This window comes from Etheostoma cragini, chromosome 12 (genome assembly GCF_013103735.1).
Source record: "Etheostoma cragini isolate CJK2018 chromosome 12, CSU_Ecrag_1.0, whole genome shotgun sequence".
Lineage (NCBI taxonomy): Eukaryota > Metazoa > Chordata > Actinopteri > Perciformes > Percidae > Etheostoma > Etheostoma cragini.
Window position 1 is genome coordinate 4712810 of NC_048418.1, and position 23134 is coordinate 4735943.

At 40.0% G+C, this 23134-nt stretch overlaps 1 long non-coding RNA gene across 1 annotated transcript; it reads left to right on the forward strand.

Moving 5' to 3' along the window:
• The first annotated feature begins 1798 nt into the window (after window positions 1-1798).
• Window positions 1799-19739, forward strand: LOC117954844. The gene is made up of 3 exons (XR_004658902.1): window positions 1799-1809; window positions 6907-6914; window positions 19624-19739. It is a non-coding gene; the product is annotated as an uncharacterized LOC117954844 (long non-coding RNA).
• The last annotated feature ends 3395 nt before the right edge of the window (window positions 19740-23134 follow it).

The window sequence follows — 23134 nt, forward strand, 5'->3', positions numbered from 1 at the left end:
GCTCTGTATCACAGTAATGAACGGACATTAACACGACGACTGCACACCAATGGTGTAGTATACGTGATACGCAGGTATACACAGTACACCCACTGACAAAGCTCCGGGATTTCCATATACCCACTTAAAAATGCACAATAACACGCAACAACATAATTTCCTTATATTATATTCTTAGTATATTATAGATTATATTCTTGATATATTTGAATTGTCAGTGTGTTGTAACTGTTTTTCTTCTTCACATAGAAAGAAGAAATAGGCTTTATCATAGGCTAAATAAAAGGGATTTCCACAGTAAATTGGTGTATAAAATTGGATCCAAATAAAGGAAATTAAGTCATTGATGGTCAAAACGTCCCATTGGGGAGGACACTCAGACCCCCAACTATGATATTGCCCCATATCATATTGTTTAATATGCAGTATTTATACAGTATATATATGTACTGCATGTATTGATATAGATTTATTGGTGATATTGCTGGTGCAGAGGGCAGACACATGAATCACTTGTCAATTAATCCTGGAAATTCAGATGTGATTACTTATGTTGTTTTTTATTGATAAAAATTGAGTGGCTCTTTTTTCCAGTGCAACAGAATTATTTATTCCACACACTTTGCTGTGCATTAAATATTGTATGCATCACCTCCTGTGCAGATGTGTTAACACAGTGTTTAAAATCTTTCATGAGCCGGAAGTTGAATCACTTCTTTTATCAATAAGATATAGAGACAGACTAGCAGAGGAAAGCGCTGTGGACGGCTGGTGAACTGCTGAACACATGCTGGGCCAAACAAGATCTCTGCACGACACTGATGACACCATATTGTGAATTGTTATGGCAAATATGCGAGTCCATTTATCATCAGGTGGTTGCGCAGTGAGGAGTTTGTGTGTCAATGGAAGCCATTGTAGATGCCCTGTCTACACTGCACTTTCAGGACTGCTGCTTAACTCCTTGACAAGCAGCATACTGAGCTCATCATTCATCATTCACCATATTGACTTCTACGAACAATTCCAGCTGGAGAACAACCGAGGATTGACCCCAGAGAGATAAAATTACAGCTCGATATAAAGAGAAAAGAGTAACGGCCTGACGCGGTACATGAATCTGGGAACGGACATACATTTCCTATCAATCAACGCTTGGTGTCCTCATTAAAAACCTACCTGTTTGTGTGTGTGTGTGTGTGTGTGTGTGTGTGTGTGTGTGTGTAAGTGTGAGTAAGTGTGTGGGTGTGTGCAATTGTGTCCGCAGAGTCCTATTGTTCAGTCCATTGGTCACATTGCTCACTTTAAATCACCTCATCAACTTTAATGCCCTGTGTGATTTCATACACCCATCACCCTGATCAAGGAGAAACACACACACACACACACACAATATGCTCATTACTTTGGTCAAGGAGATGCAAACACACCTTCACCACTTTCATGCACAAATTTCACCTGATCACCTGCACACCCTCACTTTGTTGGTAATAGTCTTTAGAGGACATACGCACATCTACACATTTTTTTCCAACAAGCTCCCTATGTGGGTGCGTTTGATCGATAGGTAATCCCTGATAGCAATGGCCACGACAAAAAGGTCACTGGACCCCAGCCAGACGCCAAGGGAGGACAGATAATGATAAGCATCTATCTTTAAGTGTAGGGGGAAAATGTGGGGACACTAAACCTCCAGGGTCTATGATATGTTGTAATGTGGTGTATGTTGTAAGCTGCTGCTCCAATCCTTATTTCCTCCTCAGACGGCAAGGACCAGCTGCGCTCAAAGTGTTTTCTTTCTGTCCACAAGTGTTTCTTCTTCTCAGAAAATTCTCAGTGTAAGATTGCAATTGTGACATTGTCATGTATTGAGTTTTTAATGGATCAGTGCATCACTGTCAAACGGATTATAACAGTACCTCGGTGTCAATACCAATGAAAGCTAAATTACAAATAAGTGAAGTGTAGTTGAGGTGACTGACAGCTCACGTCGGCAGTATTTTTACAGCAACTCATTTTCCAAAAGTGTTTTTTCTGTAAACCCTTTGCTCTCCCTCTCACATCTGCATCTGCGAGAGTGTTCGTCCGAACCATGACCTCCTCGGACTAGGGGTGTAAATCACACGTTTTATTACAAATACTATATGTACTGCCGATGCGATACCGATCATTGGTATTTAATGAAACCGATAACCGATATTTGGAACCGATATGCATTTACAGTGAAAAGGAAAATCTTTAAGTCCAAATAAAGATATTGTAAAGATACAAACTCCTACACAAAACTTTGTTTAAATGCTTTAAGCAATTATTATCTAACATATTAGAAACTTTCAACATCACACATAGCAAAAGACAGACAGTGTTGTGGGCGGGACATTAAGTAGAACTCAGTGGTGAGTGATTCTGAAGCAGCTTGACAGACAGAGCTGTAGCCGAGCCAAAGTAGCACTTCATCGGTTATCAGGTAAATAAAAACGCAGATACAGATAATCTGCTAATGGCCAAAAAACGGCTTGATAATCAGTCTATTTCTAATATCATACAACGATACAATATTTACTCACATCACAAAGTCTGCCATGATACAATTTAGATAAGATTCAATTCAGGGGACTGCAGTGATGTAATACAACACGATACTTCAGCCCATTTAACACAAACTTTTAAATATATTTAGTAAAAGCAACTAAAAAGTGATTTGACAATTTTATTACTGAAGTTTTTCAGGCATTACAATTAAAAACAAACTTTCTTTTTAGTAAAACAAAGTGGGAATTTCAAAATAAGGGCGCATCTTAAAGATGATGTATCCATGTTTTCTCTTTGTATCGATAATATTATATCGTTGATGATTTAATCGACATATTGATCTAGAACGATGTATCTTTACCCTCCTAGTTCAGGGCCAAGTCTAACAGGATTCAAATAATAACAACACCAGATCAGACTTAATTTGGTCCGGGTAGAATCCCATTCTAGTGACAAGCTATGTAATATAAGATCTAAGTGGACTCTGTTTCAGCTGTTTCAACACGTAATGCAAAATATGTGTTTGTTGAGGCGAGACGGAGAGTGCGAACTGTAAAGAGCAGTAAACATGGCAACTCTTTCTCCCCCCGTTTTTTTTTGATGGCCAATGTTAGCCCCTTGTCTTGGTCTGTTTGACTCAACTGCATCTTGGAATGGGTCTAATTATCCTGAAAACGGTTCGTATCAGATTTGATTACCCTTGGGTCTCTTTTGTCAGAAGATAAATCCATGCACATTGGTTTAGCTTAGGCTTTCCATGGGATATAAGCATCTGCTAAATTAATAAAAGTAAATGTTAAACATTCGGATTGGCTAGACAAATTTGGACCCCCTTCCTATTTCGTGCAGTAAAGCAACCCTGCAGATTCCCTCTTTGCCGGTTTAGTGGCAAACCACATAAAATCCCCCACAGTGGCGACAAGTCTTCCGCAAAAGTTTTATTGGATTGAGTAATAATATCTCATAATAATGAAGTAAGAATCAATAACTGGTTCAATGCTATACATTGTACAACCACTTTCCATATTCTCACATTGACACTTGAACCATCAACTGCTGTCCTTAATTATCCACATTAGTCAGCCAACCAGCACACTCCTGCTTTTTCCCTGAATTACACAGGTCCATTTGACAATGTTGAACGTAGTATATGGGTAGTCATAATTGGATTCACAAAAGGACAGGAGATCTGAATTTTAGCTTAAAGGGTTCCAGTAATAGATTTTTTTTCTTTCAGTGTAGATTCAATCTGGTGGGGGGTTAAATTAAACATTGATCATCCATAAAAAAAAATGACTACCTGAACACTCACAGGCCAACAGTCACATTTTTAACTTTAATCAAATGTTGAGTTTCCAGAGAAGACTAATTTCCGTGTTTAACAAGTAAGTTATATAACTCACCTTTATTTTTTGAATGAGTGCAGGCCTAGAAGTACAAAATTAAACCCTGCATCATAACCGGGTGACTCAGGGTCTCAACTGACAACTTTTGGATGGCTCCCACTTTCCAATTACATGCAGAAAGCTCTATAATACATAGAAGAGATCACAAGATGGTCACACTCAGCTTCACTGCTTCACACGCAAATTGTATCTATAAGGAACATTTCAATTTTCCCTCCATTAGTTTCTGGGGATTTTAATTAAGCATAAGCCATTAATCTCCATTTTTCCCATTTCTCTGCTGTCCCTCTTTACACTCTGTTAGCACAGTCAGTGTGCTGCATAAAAACCAGCATGCACATATGCAAACACAATCTTTCAGTGCGTTAGTTTCTGTACAAGCATTTGATGTAGTGTTAATATTATGGGTGGTGTGGTTTCACTTCAGAAAATATCCTACACCATTCTGAGATGGAAATGCCTGACAACAGGGGTTTTCATTATTTTTCACTCTGTAATAAGACACAAGGACAGTTTAATGATGATGCAAAGCAGGACTTCTAAAGCAGGGAATAAACTAATTATGATTTTATTTGCATATCTGGACTTGACCAATGTAAGGGGAACGGCTGATGGGAATATTCAGTTGCATTAATAAACAATTTGATAGAAAACATCATTCAAAGTTTAATGTTGTCTGCTCTAACGTCATTCTGTTATTTTGCATTAAAGTTACCCGTAAATCACTAGCTTGCCTTCTTTGGATGCATTTAAATCAGACTTTTTGTATTTTTTGAAGAGTGTGTTTTTTGAATGTGAGCTAGTGTTACTGCGATTTGAAGTAGAATACCAGCAACAAGCAGGAAACTGTGACATACTTTAAAATGTCATAAAGACAGTGAGATTTATTGAATTTCTTCCGACCAGGTAGTTATTGTTTTGTCATATTACTGTAAGCTCCACAGCTAGTGGGTGTTTGTGCTGTGTGGTGAAATGCGTATGGTTAACTACGATTCCCATCTATATTGGCATAGTGTTTAGGATCCATTATAATGTCAAAAGATATTGTCTGTTGGTACGGTGCGCATAGCATTGCTTAACATGTCATTCTTGTTAAGTTTCACCACAGCAGCACCTAGATGTTGTCCGTGCGCCAGGTACTCTGGTTTTTACAGGATCTATTACCAATCCGGAAGATGCGGTGTTAGCAGACAAGAGAGGGCGATCGGAGCAGAGGAGTTAACGTTTAGCGGAGAAGATATCAAGTTCCTGCAAAATAGAGGCTGCCTCTCAGTGAACCTTCCCTGAATAAATACAAGTTTAAAAAAATTAAAAAACAAAAGTGCTTGAACAGTAGCTAGAGTCAAATAAATGCAACTTCTGGAGACCAACGGAGGTGTCCTGGCTTGGCTCCCCAGCTGCTGAGTGGAGCGCCGGGTTGGGGGTGAGCCCCTGAGACTCTTGCCCCGTGTCCCGCCATGCTGTCCGACCACGGCAGGTCTCATAGGTCAGTTGAAATTATTGGTCTGGGAAAAACCTTCATGAAATGAAGTAATTGTACTAATTCTTGTTAAACCGTTTTGCAGTATATGAATTCTATTAGTCCTTTTGGATAAATGTGCATTACACCTTGTATTGAATTTGTATTTTTGTGTTATAATGGCTATTTACTCAAAGGTCATCTTTTGCTTTTAAAACCTCATTTGTCTTTGTTAAAATAGCTGGACATCGTCTGGCGTATACCTCCGCCAACAGAGCCTTTGCAATGCTGATGTTTTTTCCAATTATCTCACAAGCTGTAATTCTCTGGTGCTGCAGTTCAGCCTGGAGAGTATTAAAAAAACATGAGTGGGGCGGGGGGGGTTGATTCACAGGCTTTATTTTCTCATTCTAGGCCAGCAACAGGGTTTAATATGATATTGCTCTCAATCTTGGGAGCAAATCTTCTTCCTCATAAAAAATCAATAGCTCTCTTTTTTTCTCCACGCTTTTAATTCTCTTTCTTTCTCTTTTTCTGCCGCGACCTCTGCTGCTCCTCTCCTCCGTCCCATTGCCCTCTTTCCTATTCAGGAGACAGGGTCGGGGAGTCATCTCTATGCACTTCTATGGAAAGTCTTGATCAGCAATGTAATCAGTGTTCCACAACCCTCCACCCAAGCTGACCCTTCCGATCTCCTGCCTGAGTAATGGGGTCCAGTCTGAGCTCTCTGGTGACCCTCTGGGACCTCTCAGCCCTCGGTTTCCTCTCCTCACACCTCTCTTCTCTCTGCCTCTCTCTCTCCGTGGCCAATTAAAAAGCAGTGACAGCGCTGACAGGGGCCCTGCTGGTGCGAGTGATTGGACAAGCCCCAGCCTGCTCCCGGCCAACGGTGCGAGTCGGACGCTCATCCGTCTCCTTTGATCTCCACCAACTTCCCTGTGTCCAATAAATCATTTTCTCAGCCGGTGGAGCCTCTTTGACCGAGGCAATCAAGAAATTCCACTTTATCTGCTGCTGATATCAAAGCCAGCTTTGCAGTTAAACATTAAATGGTGATTTTAAGATGACCCCGGGATAGGCCGGGCCGCTCGCTGAGTAGAGTCAGAAGTGATTTATTGAATGTGTGTGTGTGTGTGTGTGTGTGTGAAACAGAGACAGAGCCACAGGACAGTGCAATCACACAGAAGAAAACAGATCCAGCCACACCTGTACCACTGAGATTAGTTGTCATTTTAGAGGGTATTCGAGATCAAATCCAACTGTATGTATCCAGTACAGTACAATGTCTTCAGATCCAATAGAGGGAGCAGCTGGTCCAGGCAGAGCCCTCTGTTCCTGCCGTGTCCTGCCGGAGGCCTCGGGCACTTTACCTTCCTCTTACAGGAGCAAGCAGGAATGAGAGGAAAAAGTCCCGGCTGCTTCCCTGATTAAACCTTGAAGTTATTAGGTACTCTACTGTAATAAGATAGATAGATAGATTTATAGATTGATAGATAACAACTGTTATAGAAGAAGAGGTATAAGACACAACATCTACACAGAAAAACAAGAATTAATAAGAAATAAAGTAAAAATGATATATCCAAAAGGAATGGAGTATATCTCTGCAATTACAAGGTCTATTTTAGTAATCTTGGTATCATGATAAAAGGTAACACTTTCGAGAATCATGTAGAGGTGTATGACCTTATTGGGTCAGAGTAAATGATATATCGTTTGTGCGGATAGTGTGAAAAAAAATGGATTCACATATTCACATGCGCCATGATTGTGTTTTCCCAACATGCTCATTTAGTTGCTTGGTGTCGGATTTGTATTTTGCGTAAATAAAAATGGTTAGTCCCATTACGCAGATATGCTACATGTTGCTACGTGTTTGGCATACCCATGTATGGTGTTTGACTGTCTGTATTTTGGCCAATCAAGTTTCTGTCGATCAACTGATTGATTTATCCCCTAATCATTCAGCTCTGAGTACCTCTACGGTCTCTAGCCACAGCTGATTTTTAGATTTGTTTAATAAACACATCTGACAGTGTGTTGTGTGGATTATTCAGAGTAGTCTTAACATTGTTTCTGAAATTACTTTTTTGATGCTATAAGTAAGTAAGTAAGTGTTCTTTATTTTGGAGAAGTGAGCACTTTAAATTCCCTTTGATGCTGCACTCTGAGAGAACATACAATATGTTCTGTTAAATATTTTGCTTTGATGGTTTTCTTGCTTGAACTGAAATGTATGTTCTTTTTTTATCTTTTATTTTTATCATGTTCAAAATAAACTTAATCAAATACACTCTGATAGACACATTATCTAAAAATCGAGCCACAAGCTTCATCACTTCAGATCACTGACTATGCACCGACACATCACCTCAACTAACAGGGGATCCATGACCACACACCCCCACACACCCCCACACACACCTACACCCACACACACAGCAGAAATGTACCAGTTGTACATTCCTGATCCACTTTATCAGCATTCTTGTGCTTGTCGCCACTGGTGCTTACAGATGTAAACACTAGTAAACCTTCAAGTGTGTTGACATAAAAAAAAAAAACTACCATATTTACGTGATTGAACAAACACCCGAACGTGTAAGCTACATTACCAGCATCTCCATCTCCCTCCATGCTTGATCTCTCCCAGTCAATAGCAGCAAATCCCCCGACAGGTTTTAATCAGATGGGCGACTATTGGAGCTTAGCTAATGAATGCACTGGGATAATATAATCTCAATAATCTCTATGATGCCTCTAATTGAACCATATGCTAAATGTGATGTATGACTCCATTAAGAGCTGATGTCTTCTTTTATGTGATGCTGTAAGTGACCTTGACTGGCTTAGCGTGTCACTGTCGAGGCGAGCGTCCAATCCTGTTAAAGCTATTCAGTAGAGCTGGCACATGCCGGCTGACTGCAGGATCAGTGGAGATGCCAAGTTGAAAGTGACGCTTCAAACTTGGACCGACTTTTGATACCGAGAGGAAGCCAAGAAGAGAACAAAGATTTCCTAGTGCAGTGGGTCTATCATGATGCCTTAAATACAGCAGTCACATACAGACCATAATGTGATTAACCTGCATTTGCCAAATGGCGTTTTTTTACCTCAATATTCTATAAAAAGAGTCAATGAACTCAGTATATCGTTCCAGTAAAATTTAGAAGAAAAACAATTTGCATCTAGAATTTAACAACTTAAATTTTTTTAAATGATGGCCAAATGAAGCTTCATGAACCATTTCATTTGTTTTCTGAGCCCGCAAGATGGCACTCTTAATTTGAAGAAAAAAGCTCAAGGAATGGTATTTCAGTGTGTTGAACAGAGAGCTGCATCTGTTGGGCTCAAAGAAAATAGTTCACAAAGCTTAATTTGGCCATGACTACATTTCTATGCTAGCTTTGAAATCTAGACACACCCTAGCAGCAGCAAATGTAATTTGCACCTAGGGTCAGTCTAGCAACTCTCCGTTGGATGTGAGCTGGAAAGACCAAATTCTGGTTCAGGCCAATCACATCGTGAATTGTGATTGTTGTGATGGGTGGGTTTAACATAATCATAAAATCACTTTTAGTTTGTGGTACTTTCTCATAGATGGTGTTCTATTTGAATCTTTACTACAGAGCACACGGTCTTATTTTTCCACTTTCACTTGATCCTAGCATCCTTTTAGGAGTATATTAGTTGATATCAGGGATGTCGGACTGGGGGTGAAAATGGGACAGAGTTTGTGAGGAGGGCCCAAAAAGATGCTAGAATGAATAGCTGTAGATGGGAGGATGTGCTCATAGAGAATGACTTTCTAGAGGGAGCCGAATGTTGTGCAATACCCCTGGTCTATATCCACCACTGTTTCCAGCGCTGAGTGTTTGTCTTCCTCTCTGGCTACATACAGCACATCCCTAACAACCAGCCTGAGAAGCTAAAACCCTGGGAAAAAGAGTCCAAACACATTCTGCGCTATTGCTCTGTATATGTTGCGTGTTTTATAATATAGGGAATTACACATGACATAAGAGACGTGTTTCCTTAATATTCCCCATTCTTTAGCCATGCTCTAGAACTGCTCTGAGCTGCTTTTCAAGTGCACACATCTCTGCCTGTACTCCCTAACATGCATTATTATTTATAAATATTGACTGAGATCAAAAGTCAAAAGTCTTATTTCTCCCTTTAAAGTGCAGGCGTGCACACTCACAGACACACACCATAAGCATTTATTTTAACAATATACATGCCCTGGAATAAGAAATCCATGTCTTCGCCTTTGGTGTTGTCAGATTCGCATGAGCACTTTCCCCAAAACCGCACGGATGAGTAAGTTCAAAGGCACATGTTGGGTTAGTCAGCCAAAACGCGAGAGGCAGGGGGGAGGGAGGGTTATTAGCCCCGTTTTGGAATGTCTTCTCATGAATTAAATATGTAATCAGGCATGCAAACTGAGCCAGACAAATTTGGAGTTTTAACTTCGCTGAAACCAAGCCAATAAAACAAGAAAAATACCTCTTCAAAGAATACATTTGCATTACTAGAGGAATGGTTCTTTGGAATTTGTTTCCTTTCTTCAACTTGAATTTCAGCTATTTAAGTACTTACTTAACATTTCCCTGGAACAACAAAAGAAAGTCTCTGTAGGGATATGCACAAACTCACCCTGCACCTAAATGGCCTGGCTGTTCATAGTTCATGTGAAAAAGGGATACTTTTAAAATGAAATGGAATACTGCGTTCAGTCATCCAATCCATAAAATCACTGAACCAAAATAGCTTCCATGTTCCATGGCTACATGGGAAGAAATCAATAGTGTTTGTATCTATTGATTCACTGATTGTATTATTATTATTTCGGTCAGGTTTAAATTGGCTCTGTAACACTTTTGCTTTTGAAAGATTATGTGTTGATCAAGTCTTTAGATGGAAGAAAATGCTACTCTTATGAACGACAACGTTAGAGAATATTGGAAGTGGTTATTTTTTTGTCCTCTTATTGTGCAAAAAACAAACTGAACCATAGGCATCACTAGTGGATACATAAAATGGTAAATCCGGTAAATATGTAAACAAAATAAATTACTGTATCAGGAAGAATTGTTGCATTAGGGTGTTGGACAGTGGACAATGTCAATTCACCTTTATGATCTCCACTCCCACATTAAACTAAGAGAAGTCACATCACATTTTCTTTTACTTCAAGTTGAATACATCCACCCCAAATGACATGGACACAGCCTTGAATAAAATATGTTATTCAATTATTTTATATTTACACATTTCATTGCATTTAGCTGACATTTAAAAGTATCCAAAGCAACTTCCAATAAGTGCATTTAATTATGAAGGTACACACTCAGAACAGCAAGAATCACATACAGTATATAAGCTTCAAATAAGCCAAACTACATAGTGCCACATGTAAGTGCAAATTGCAAAGTGTTTTTAGCTTGTTGTGTTGTGTCGACCACATGGGGGCAGTATGGTCTAAATTATTCTTTATTTACCATGTATTATGGACTGTAAAACTATTACACTTTTCAGAAAGACAAATGAAAGAAACTTAATGGCAGACCCATTGAGTTGTAGCTAGTGGAAAAGCAGCTAGCCCAGACGTGACTCCAAGATTTCTGCTCTCCATAAATTGATATGGACAACATGTTAGCAAAACGAGGCATATTTAAACCTCCGGCAGACAAGGAGCAACATTAGCATTCAGTTGGACTAGTGTTTTTCATCATCTGATTAAGGTAAGTCCCATATTCCCTCCCCTTTTAGCTGACTTTGGCATTCACCAACTCCTGGGAAAAATAGGCTCCAGCCACTAGCAACCAGCTACCGGGTGCTCCGGTTTCCCCACGACCATCAAAAAACATGTACTAGGTTCTCTGATCTGGAGTTGGTCCCTGGGCGCTGTAAATGGCTTCCCACTGCTTCCTTAAGGGATGGGTTAAATGCAGAAAATGAATTTTGCCACATCTATGTGTATGTGACCATAAAGTACTTTTACCTTAACCCTTAGCAAGCTGCTAACATTGTCTGCTGTTTGGTGCTGCACTGGTAACATACCATGGGTTTTATCAGAGCCTTTTTTGCATATGCATTGGTGAGACTGGTGTGACTGAATTACACAGTAAATGTGCCATAAAAAAATTAGCTTTAAAAGGTTAAAAAGCTTTTAGAGTTACAGATTTACTTCATAATTCTCTGTGGGTTCGTCACTGCAAGGAATCCACTGGGCTTATTGCCCTGTGATGACGTGTCTTAATGGGCACGAAGGCCATAATGACACCTTCCCTGATGTTTTGTGGCAAAGTCTGATCCAGCAGCCTGATTTTAATAAGCGCAACCAGGCATTCCACTTCATTCCACTTTGAAGCAACCCACTTAATCTGAAGGAAATGAGGCCGACGTTTGGCTAGAAAATGTATTCCAGGGGCAAACAACCTTACTGATGTGAGAGACAAGCGGTTTTACTCGATGTTTTCCTTCGCACGGTTGGCAAATTATCTGCCCCCAAAGCACGATGTAAAAAAGCATGAATATAAAGTAATGTGTATGTGACCCTACTCTCTGACTGCCTCCATCTCTCTCCACCCCTTTCTCCTCCGATCGAAACTCTCTCCTATACCAAAGAGGACTGACTGAATGCTTGCGCAAGCACTGAGCACATGAATGCTGATAAAGTGGGTCAGGAATGTACAATTGGTACATTTCTGCAGCACAACCTGTTTGGCTTAGGGCAGGTTGTGTGTGTGTGTGTGAGTGAGTGAGTGAGTGAGTGAGTGAGTGAGTGAGTGTGAGAGAGAGAGAGAGAGAGAGAGAATGGGTTATCGTGGTTAAATATCTTTCAAATGCAACAGTAAAAATCAATGGGGGGAGTTTGGATGTCAGAGCCAATGAATCTGGATGATTTAGCTCAATAGGCTGATCAATGCTGCAACTGATAATCATTGTGTTTCTCGCCACTAAATGTCTTTCCTCATTATTGTCGGGAAGTGGAAGAGAGGCAGAAGAGAGGGTGGATGAGGAGAAGGTGAGAGAAAGAGATTCACATGCAGTCATCAGACGCTGTTGAGCAGGATAAGTCATGAATAATGTACTGCTTAAGCACTGAGAGAGTTGGCTGTTCCTTAATGCTCCTTATTCCAGCATCTGACAGGGAACTGCATGACAAGTTTTAGACTCAACATCACTTATACATGACTTTAAAAAGTAACAATGCACTACATTTTTATCCAAGATTTTCAATTCACTGACAAATACAGGAAAAACAGAAATGCCATCATTGAGTAAACATGGCTGTATGGTTTTGTCTGTCTTTTGTGCAAAAGCCCTCTTGCCCACAGTGATGTGTTTTCTTGCTTAGCATCAATAGTTATTAATTGGGGATTTGTGGAAAATTGTGGGTGGTACTGCAGAAAGTTTCATCAAAAGAAAAGACAAGGAAAAAGTCTCTGTTACATCACCTGCTTATGTTTAGAAATGGGGGCGCACACTAAGAAAGATAATTGCCCAGGGGTCTGGGGTCCCAGACATTAAAGTTAAAAAAAATAAATAACTAAAAAGTATCTAAAACATCTACCTTTTTGCACTAAGTCAAGGAACAGCCACATACATTAGTCCAGACTAGATGGATTGAGGGTGCTATGCAAACCAATAATGCATTAAGATCAGCATATATATATAAATCAAAACACATGCACACACACACACACAAACTCATATGTATAAATACATATATACACACACATATACTGTATATATATATTTTTAAGCTACAGTTATGTTAATTTCATGTTTAGACACATGTGTATAAAAAAGAAGAACAGTATATAATTAACTCAAATGTTAAAGTGGCTTTATGCAACTTTCAGTTTGTGTTGATTCTAGCGGCCATTTTGGACAGACGTGGTAGTGTTTTTACCACACCTGTCGAAAAGGTCTTTTCTTTACGGTGCTTTATACACTCAGAAACCTGTATCTCACTCAAAACAGCATGGTTGTTTTTTGTCCAAGTTTGTATGCGTGTGGAAGCACCAGACACCCCAAATCTCCTCATAATATGTGAACTTTAATACAAGTAATTGTTGTAGCAACCAACGTAGTAATCACCTTATACAGCGTATTTAATGAAACCCATGGATGCTTTGCGCGGGTGTAGGGGGACAAGTAAGCCAACACAAACACAGAATAAAAGGAATAACACCTGGCACGTCTGCTCTGGGTTCCCGAGGCGCCAGTTTGTCTGAAGACAATGGGCAAGAAGCTCTATTCAGGCAAATGATCAGAAAAACGCTTGAGTGTCTATGGTTGGGTCACCCGCAAGCAATAAGTAAAGGCTAAAAGTTCATTTTCCGGAAGTTCAGCCGGGGAAACCTTTTTATAGAAACAACAACCAGGAGCAGCCCAGCACATGTGTTTCCAAAAAGCCCACAAGGACCTAAGACAGATACATTATGAGACAAAGAGGAGAAAAACATCTGTTGACTCATACATTTCTATCATCTCATGATCAGTGTTGGGCAAGTTACTTTAAAAAGTAATTAGTTACAGTTACTAATTACTTCTTCAAAAAAGTAATTCAAGTAGATACTAGATAAGTAACTAGTTAATTCAGAAAGTATATTTTGAAATGCTCAAATGTGACCCCACTCCCACCCCTTCTTAACAGAACTCAAAATACATGTTCATTAATGATAAATCTGAATATTACAATGAAATGGACACAAATCTAAACTCTTTTAATGTTGCTGTGGGACAATGTGAGACTAGCCTCAAATCAAATGCCATGTATGAAGATATTATGTCAAGTGGATTAATGCAATAACAGATTTTTTGGAACTTTTGATATTTATTGCCCCTCAACAAGCCATAACTGGGCAAAATTAAATAATGCCTGTTAAGCACTATAGCAAAAGTAAATAACAAATATATCAACTCTTTGTTGTGCAAATAACGTAAATGACCTGAGGTTTATAATTTTGGGGTGGTGTGTGCGTTGAGCCGGCATGTATGTATGTGTGTGTGTGTGTGTGTGTGATAGATTGAGGGAGAAGTGTGAAAGTATCAGAAATTAGCATCGAAGCGAGTAGCCCCTCTAAAGTCATAATGCTTGTGATTTCTGACCACAGTGGAAAATCTTTAGCAGGAAAAGTCCTTTTTACTGACAAAAGTAACGCGATAGTAACCGCGTTATTTTATAATTCCTGTAGACATTTCGGTGTTTGAGCATTTTTTTGTGACACGTTTAGCTCCTGAGTGTCCGCAAAATCAATTTCCTGTGGGAAAGACGGACCAATCCCGTCAACTGATTTTCCAAAGAAAACCTCATTGATGTGACATACATTTTCTACAGAACTCAACAGCTTAGTTCATAAGAATATTTGGAAGCGGCTTAAAAAAAATCCTCAGCGGATTATAAAAAAAAAAAAGAAATCTGTTGTTTCTTCTTATGCGGTGGTAAAAGGGGAATTAATCATACCGCATCCACATGCACAACCCACACACGCCCCATCATTCTCGCCCACCCCCTGTGTAGACTGAAATGTCAGCCGGGCTTTGGACTGCTACAGTCCATGTTGGAGCCCGGCTCAGGTTTAATGTACAAATGGGAAACAATGGAGTGTTCACACTGCTATACTCCTCATCCCCTCCTACTAAAGCTGAAGTGGGATGCATATGGCTTCTCCTTAAGAAGAAACAAGCACTCTGATGTACAGTGAAGGGAAGGGAAGATGGGCAGAGCGAAAAGAGAAAGAAAGAGTGTAACTGCCTTTCATGTCCCCTTCACTTTTGCCTTAAACAAGTCACTGAAGTCAGGCCAAAACTACAAGGCTTGCCACGAGAGGCTTGTCACAAGAGGCGTGCCAGCGCTACAGATTGGAGCAGTGGTGGTGTTGTTTGTTAGGTCTATTGTTTCATATTCCCTTTTCATATTCCCTCCCCCCCAGGTTCTGTTTCTTTATCATTCCTGTTTTTGTGCCAATCGTTGCACACAAAGAAGTTCAGAGAGCTCAGTATACTAGCTGCAGGCACCACCCATTTATAGGTCACCCCTACTTAAAGATGTTAAATACAGCCACCTGATCCTATCCCAAGATAAGGATGGTCTGCTGCTGAGATGATTAGAAATGATTGATAATCATCACTATGACGATAATTGACAACCATTTGTAACTATGGATTCAATGTTTAACGCTTGTGTTGTCCTTTGGGTCCCAGAGACCCTCCTGTATTCAATTGTATTTTTCTGCTACCGGGGCCTCGTCCTCTGGGGTCCCTAGACCCATCCTGCACTCCAACAGGTATCCCAGTAGCCTCATCTCATCCTCTGGGGTCCCTTGGGACCCGATGGACAAAGCGGGTTTGTGGTGGAACATGCGTATAATTGCATAAAAATAAGGGTCTCCAAGACCAAAAGACCAAGGCCCCCACGGCAGTTGACACAAAATAAAAAAGGCCCCGGGGACCCCAAAGCACAACGCCAGGCTAATACAAAATGTAAATAAAAAAAACAAGTCCCCTTGACACAAAGGACAAGGGCCTCGGTCTTTTGGTCTTGGAGACCCTTATTTTTATGCAATTATACGCATGTTCCACCACAAACCCGCTTTGTCCATCGGGTCCCAAGGGACCCCAGAGGATGAAATGAGGCTAGTGGGATAGGTGTTGGAGTGCAGGATGGGTCTAAGGGCCCCAGAGGACGAGGCCCTGGTGGCAGAAAAATACAATTGAATACAGGAGGGTCTCTGGGACCCGAAGGACAACACAAGGGTTCAAATGTAGCCTCTCAATGTGTTTATACTCACTCAGTGTGAAACCTGGGCCGGTTTAGATGAACACAAAGCCGATATCCTGGCAGGAACTGAAGAAAGGCACACACAAAGCTCTTCTTCAACCGCTCAGTCATTCTCTTTTTTTTTAGATTTTATAGCATTCATGCTTGAGAATCTCAGCTCACAAAGATATGTTGTGGAAAATGGGAGCAATGCTGAAATAGCTCTGTTTGCCAGAATGGGGAACTCATTGGCAGCAGTCAACCAAAAACCGTCCACAAGTAGATCAGCAAAACTTAGCTTTAAACTGCGGTCTTGTCTCAGTCAGTTAGTCCCTCCTGCTCCTCGGAGTCATGTCCTTTCCAAAAAACTGCTGCTGAGCTATACGGGTCCCTAACCCAGTCAAGGCATTCAGTGGAGGTTGAAGGGGAAATAAAATGACAACTTCTCCTCAAGAGTTTTTGAATGTTTACCTATTATCTCACACATTGCAGCAGTGTTGACATCTCCCTGCCATTTCTGGGTGAGTGGCAACATGTCAAGCTTGGCATTTTCCAGATGTTGTTGCCAGAGGTGCACCTTTGAACAGAATCCATTTATTTTATCCGTGTTAGGGAGCAGGTTTTCATGTCGGCCTTGCATTCGTGTGTTCAGTTCATTCGGATGCTGAAATACATCTGCTAAGTACACCAGCCTTGCACACCACTCATCAGATGCAAGCAGCTTTGCGTCATCACACCTCTCATCAGTCCAAAACACTTTAAGTTCCTCCCGCAGCTCATAAACGCAGGGCAACACTTTGCCACGCGACAACCATCGGACCTCCGTGTGGAGCATTAAGGCTTTACTGCGCCGCTCCCATTGCCTCACATAAAGATGCAAATATGCAGCTTTTCAGAGGTCTGGTCTTAAATAGGAAGTTTTCTCTCAGGCGTCTCCATCCACAAACGCACATTGACCAAGAGGTGAGCATGTCCACTAATGTCCGTAGACTCATCAAGTTTTAATGCAAATTTCCCACTGCTGCGTATCTTTTCCAAAACACAGTTTATGTCTGCAGAGTGCAGACATGTCAGAAATACGTCCGGCAATTGTGTTATCTGAAAGAGGGACTCTGGCTACTTGTTTAACAGCGTCAGGGCCGAGCTTCTCTTCCACAACGTCTCGGCCACAGTGTGAGGATTTTTGGATTCGGCAAAAAATTGTTGTACCAATTAAGTAAAATCAGATATTTTTTCAAGGCACACAGGACAATCTCTCACAGCACACTAGTGTGCCGCGGCACAGAGGTTGATAATCCCTGGATTAGTCGGTTTGAGTAATTTTTTGTGCGTAGAAAAAGCTCCATCTGTAAAGCAGGCGGCTGCTAGGTTAAGCTGTAGGCTGAACTACGGATTTGAACAATTCTGATTTCAATCCCGATTCCTTTTGATTCCAGTTCTTACCCATTCTTGATTTTGATTCTTTGAGGGGTGGAGTTTAAAGGGTTACATGCTAATTTCACAGATAAGAGGATTTTTATTTTAATTCAAATGGTGTTTTACAGTTTCACCGGGCTTTTTCAGACCCTCTCGAGCGCTGCATGCTGTGCTCCATGCGCCTGGCCGCTAAGGAAACCAAATCTTGCGGATGTTGAAAAATTTAAAATCGATCAGATTCCAAAAGAAAATTGATTCAATTGGTATCTTAATTTTTTTAACGATTCCAAGTTGGAACAGGTTCTCGATGCCCAATCCTACTACTGGTCATCTTCTACCTTCCAGCTGACCAAACTAAGCGTGATATCAGTGTCTTCAGTACTTCAAGTCTTCAGATCAACAAAGCTGCTTAGTCCAGAAACATCCACGTGTGTTGCAGATCAGCAGGCTTGTATAATTTTGAATGATTTTTTGGGGGATTTACACAAATCTGTGTTTCATTGTGCGTTAAAAGAGGTGGCAAAGTTGCAATTCATGCAGGTCTGAATTTTAACTAAAATAAGATAAAATAGGCCTTTACTGATTCCCAGACCGTCAAGCAAAGTGCTAATAGGCACCAAATAAAGCCAATAAGCCTAACAGGCACCGTCTGTGAGTGATGCTCGTCTGTGAGACCATGTTTGATGGAGCAGACACATTATGTCTCGGCTGCAAATGTTGGGATACATTACATTTAAAATGGATTTGCATTACTGTAGTGACTGAAGGCATTTCCCACTTAGCACCATCAGATACAGGATCGGATGGTGTTGCTTGAGAAGTGTCTGACTGTCAGCCCTAATTAAATCAACCAGGCTAAAAGAATCAGAGTCGCATAACCAGAAATGTTAACGTAGTGTGTTTTGGAGCAGCAGCTGGAGACTTAGAGAGAACTTTTTTTTCTGCTGAGCCACATAGAAAGTCTGCAAATATCAAAACAGAAGTTAATCACTGTCAGTAGAAAGTCACCGCTCTCTGACAAACAGCTACAGTAGACATGTTTCATTGTTGTGCGATGATGAATAGGAATTTGGGGCTGTATGAGACTCAGCTGAATCGGATTTGGCTGTTCAATTCCAATACTTAATTTTGTATTCCTTTTTTTGTTATCAAGCAACGCATTGCTGAACCACCAGATTTTTGAACGGGGTTCAGCAGGACTTTCAGGGTGAGAGCGTTCATGTAATATAGTAAACAAGCCAGTTTATCCCTTTGAGCAAATGCGTGCTAATTACGCTACCGATGGCTCGGAAATGTGCATCAATTTTTTGGGACAACACTAGATATTAAGCAAAAGCTAGACACTATTTTGTAAGTATTATATCTTAATCTTATATTAAGTTTCTGTGAGCAGTAGATTCAGCCCTTCTAAGCTAAAAGGCCAAAAATAACGTAAGCCTACCTAACCAGTAAGACTATCACAGACTATCATGTGTTTCTGCGTCATTTCCAAAGCTCTCCTAAGCTCGTTTCTTCCCGTCCATCCAACAATTCAACCCCAGAGTTTTAAAACTTAAACGAGGTCAGCAGCATTTCTAAATGTCGAAAAGCGGCGTAGTGTGAATGTGAGGCATAAACACAGTTTCCCACAGATTAGAAAGCAATTTGTGGCGCTCATTTGTGACATCATTAAGCAATCATTTCGCATAAAGCTTAGTGATTGTGTAAGCAAGGTGGACAGAAAGAAATAGAAATCTTTAGCCAAATAATCCCAACTTCAAGACAGTTTTTATTTTACCTGACAAGTATTACTTAGGTAGCCTATCTTTGAAGTAAGACAAGACATTCTACAAAGGGAGGGAAAAAGATCAATAAAGAATTCTCAAAGAAGTCTAGCTTGCCCAGGGCCAGGCCAGCTCGGCTGCGTCTTTCCCCCGTCATGTCCCGCTGTCTCTTGTATCTACACCGGCCCCCGCACCCTGTCCCTTCTCCCCTTATTACACACACACACACACAAACACACAAACACACACACAGAGAGATGGCTGATCCAGAAAGGTGACTGTTTTGCAGGCCACAGGAGAGAAATACCTTGCGTGCTCGCTGGACAATAAATAGATTTGTAGCTAGTTGCTTTTGTGGGAAAAAGTTGCTTAGGTGGTCTGAAAAGTTGCTAAATCTAGCAGCAAAGTTGCTAAATTGTTATCACTGTTTTTATGGAGACAGACGCGGTGTGCACGGAGGGGAGGGCCTGTGTATGTGTGTGTGTAGCGTGACAGAGAGACGGAGCTGGACGAATGCTTTGATTGTGTGTCGCCCTGTCACAAATGAGTCTCTGTGCGGGAAACACTTTAAAAACAAAAACGACCACTTTTAGAAGGGAAGCACTTATCAGATTATATTCGAACAATGCACCAAACATTTAACTTTAGTTCAGCTCTCTGTTACAGCTGACTCAAATGCTCCCACAAAGCAACATAAAAGTAAGATATAATCAATAGTCATTAACCAAAATGTACCAACCATGAAGCACTGTGCAGATGGATGGAGAGTGTTTACGGTGAGGTCCTTCCAGAGATTATGTTACTGGTACATTCTTTTTAAACTCTACTTTAAATTTACCCACTTTTTAATGTCGAGTATGGTTTGATGAGCCTCATTAAAATCATCTGACAACATGGTAATTTGACAGAAGACAGATTCATTATAGAATAATTAGATTTGTTTTTATATCGGTGGTTATGAGAGAAATTTATAATCTGACAGGCCTTCGTACAACTCGACAGTCAGTGTGAGTAAAAGTGTGTGTGTCAGAACTTGCAGCAGGTTCAGTCACGACACAGCAAAAGGAAGATATCACCACTATCTCACAGGAGTGTGTGTTTGCATTAGTTCTGTCATTGATGGTTTCAACAAACCATAGTAGTGCACAGAGATACAAGGCTATTGTACCTTCATCAATCAATGATCAATTATTCCAGGACCACAATTCACCAGAACGCCTTTCTGATCCAGCTACAGAATATGGCATAAAGATTTTTCAACACCACATACATACATATAGACCTGCACGGAAAAACATCATGTGGGCCAATCAATAGCCGTAGGTTGGCTGGTGAATGTGAATCCTACATGGTTTATAAAAGGGTGAAAAATAGCTGAGTATATCCTGGATTCTTTTTATGGCATTGCTTTTTTAAATATTGAAGTAAAACACAAAATTCTAATCCATTAACACATGCTGTATAAAATATGTTGCCATTAATTACATTTTTTATAATAGTATTAGTCTTATGTGGAATCTCAAGCATTCAATATTTAATGAAAAAAGCAAAATAATCTGCCATGGCCAATAATCGGTCTATCGCTGCTATGAATACATTTTGTGAGTTAACCAAAAAAAAACATTTAAATTTTTAGGTGAAAATTATGCTTTTTATTAAATTGGTCACCAATCCCTGCCCCCTTACCTTCCAGCCAATCACTTGCCTTTTAGGGCTCCATTGTACTGTGGGTGTCATTGGGGGTATAAGTTCAAAAAGCGACTGCAGGGAACACTCACTTATTTTCATTTTCAGATAATCATTCTTTCAATGAAAAGGTCTGGAAATAGTCCAAAGTGCCCACAGACCAAGCCCTCATCTTCTGTGTGTTTTGTATCAAATTGCTTTGCCAAATAAAAATACAAAAGAGATTCAGTCATATAATCATACAAGCAGAGAAAAATGGCTACTTCTCATTTTGAACTTGAACATTTTTTGCTGAATGAATGACTTAAAAAGAGCAGTTCAACATTTAGGAAAAACATATCTGTGTCCTTGCCAAGAATAGGAAGAGGAGATTGATGACCCTGTCATGTCGGTGCGTTTAATATCATTCACGATGTAAATGGCGCTGCCATGTGAAAATGTGCGTATTAATTTTCAACTCAAGCTAGAAATTTGCTTAAAGCTAGGATAACTTATCTTAGCACAAAGTCTGAAAACGGGAGCAAACAACTAGCCTGACTGTCAAAAAGTCACAAAATCCACCTACCCGCTTTTCTATTGCTCATCTATCTGCACTTCTACTTATTTATTATCTGTACAAACAAACAAAGATTTTCAACAATTTATGCTTTCTGCTAAGCTAAGCTAACCACCAGTAGCTTCATGTTTAGCACACAGACATGAGAGCATTCTCGGACAAGAAAGCAAATGTCTGTATTTCCCAAAATGTTGAGATATTTCTTAAATTGTCAAATTTTTCAACACGCTGTAAGTCAATTGAGAGCTGTATAGATGAATTGATTAATTTAATAGTTGACAAATAATTGATTAATCAGATTGATACTGCTCTAGGCCAGTAAACACAAATCTCTGAGTTGTAGACAAAACAAGACATCGAAGGACTTCATTTTGGGCTTTGGAAAACACTGATCGACATTTTCAACCATTTTCTGACATTTTATAGACCAAACAACTAATTGACTGATCGAGAAAATAATTGACAGATGAATCAACGTTGTTAGTTGCATCCCTAAGTCAGTTCACTTATCGATTTATTGCTAAATTGCATTCCTCAATACTACATAAAACTATCATGAATCCGAATCACACAGTTCAGAAGTTACTGATAAAATTAATATTCTCTCAACTTACCCTGAAAAAAAAAAAAACACTGCTGGCTGACAGTATAGCCACAAACACCACAGACAGAGCATATCTTTGTATATTTGTGAATAGCTCCCACAGCTTGACTTGAACCTTCAAACCCTGTTTACCGTCTGTGTTGAAAAGGAGAGCTCAAAGATAATATCTGTAGAAAGCCCTGCTATTTTGTATCAATCGTTAAAAAAGGCTGCCTTTTCATTATCTCCCCATATCCTCTCAGTTTGAAGGACACAGCCATATCATATTCACTAGGCCACACGCAGAGTACATGCATTTACATTTATATACACGCCTTAGCTGATGCACTTTTCTACAGCGTGATTCACAATCACAGCAACAGCTCGGATTTTTAGATCACTTATGAATCAGACAAAATATGGGACCTTGGGAGATACTGTAAGAGAGAATGTGAGAAAAAATAAGTGGGAGAAATAAGAGCTAATAAAAGAGGTCAAATGGATTTTTTTTTAGAGAGGGACAATAGTGAAGCAGGGATATTATCTTGTCGTTCCCTGAATGTGCTTTCACAGGAACTTTGCAGTTGTACATCATCTGACTGTATTATTGGCATGGGAGAATATTTCATAAACCACAGTTGCATCAAAGTAGATCAGAAAAATTCTACCTTTCCTTTTCAGTTTTGGGAAAAAGTATTAAACTTAAAACCTTGCTCTTGGGTGAAAAAGTCTTCAACAAAACACGAATGCAACCTTGCTATGAAAACATATATAATTGAGAAAGTCAGAAATATCTGCAGAATTATACTACATCACTGAGAATAACCAAGCTCACATCTTTAAGATGTTCTATCTGGAGTTGTTAGCTCTGAAATGGGTCTCTCAAGGGCCATCTATTTCAGCTGTGGGAAACTATACGCATAGTAACTCATCTCCATACATAGGAATGTACTTTT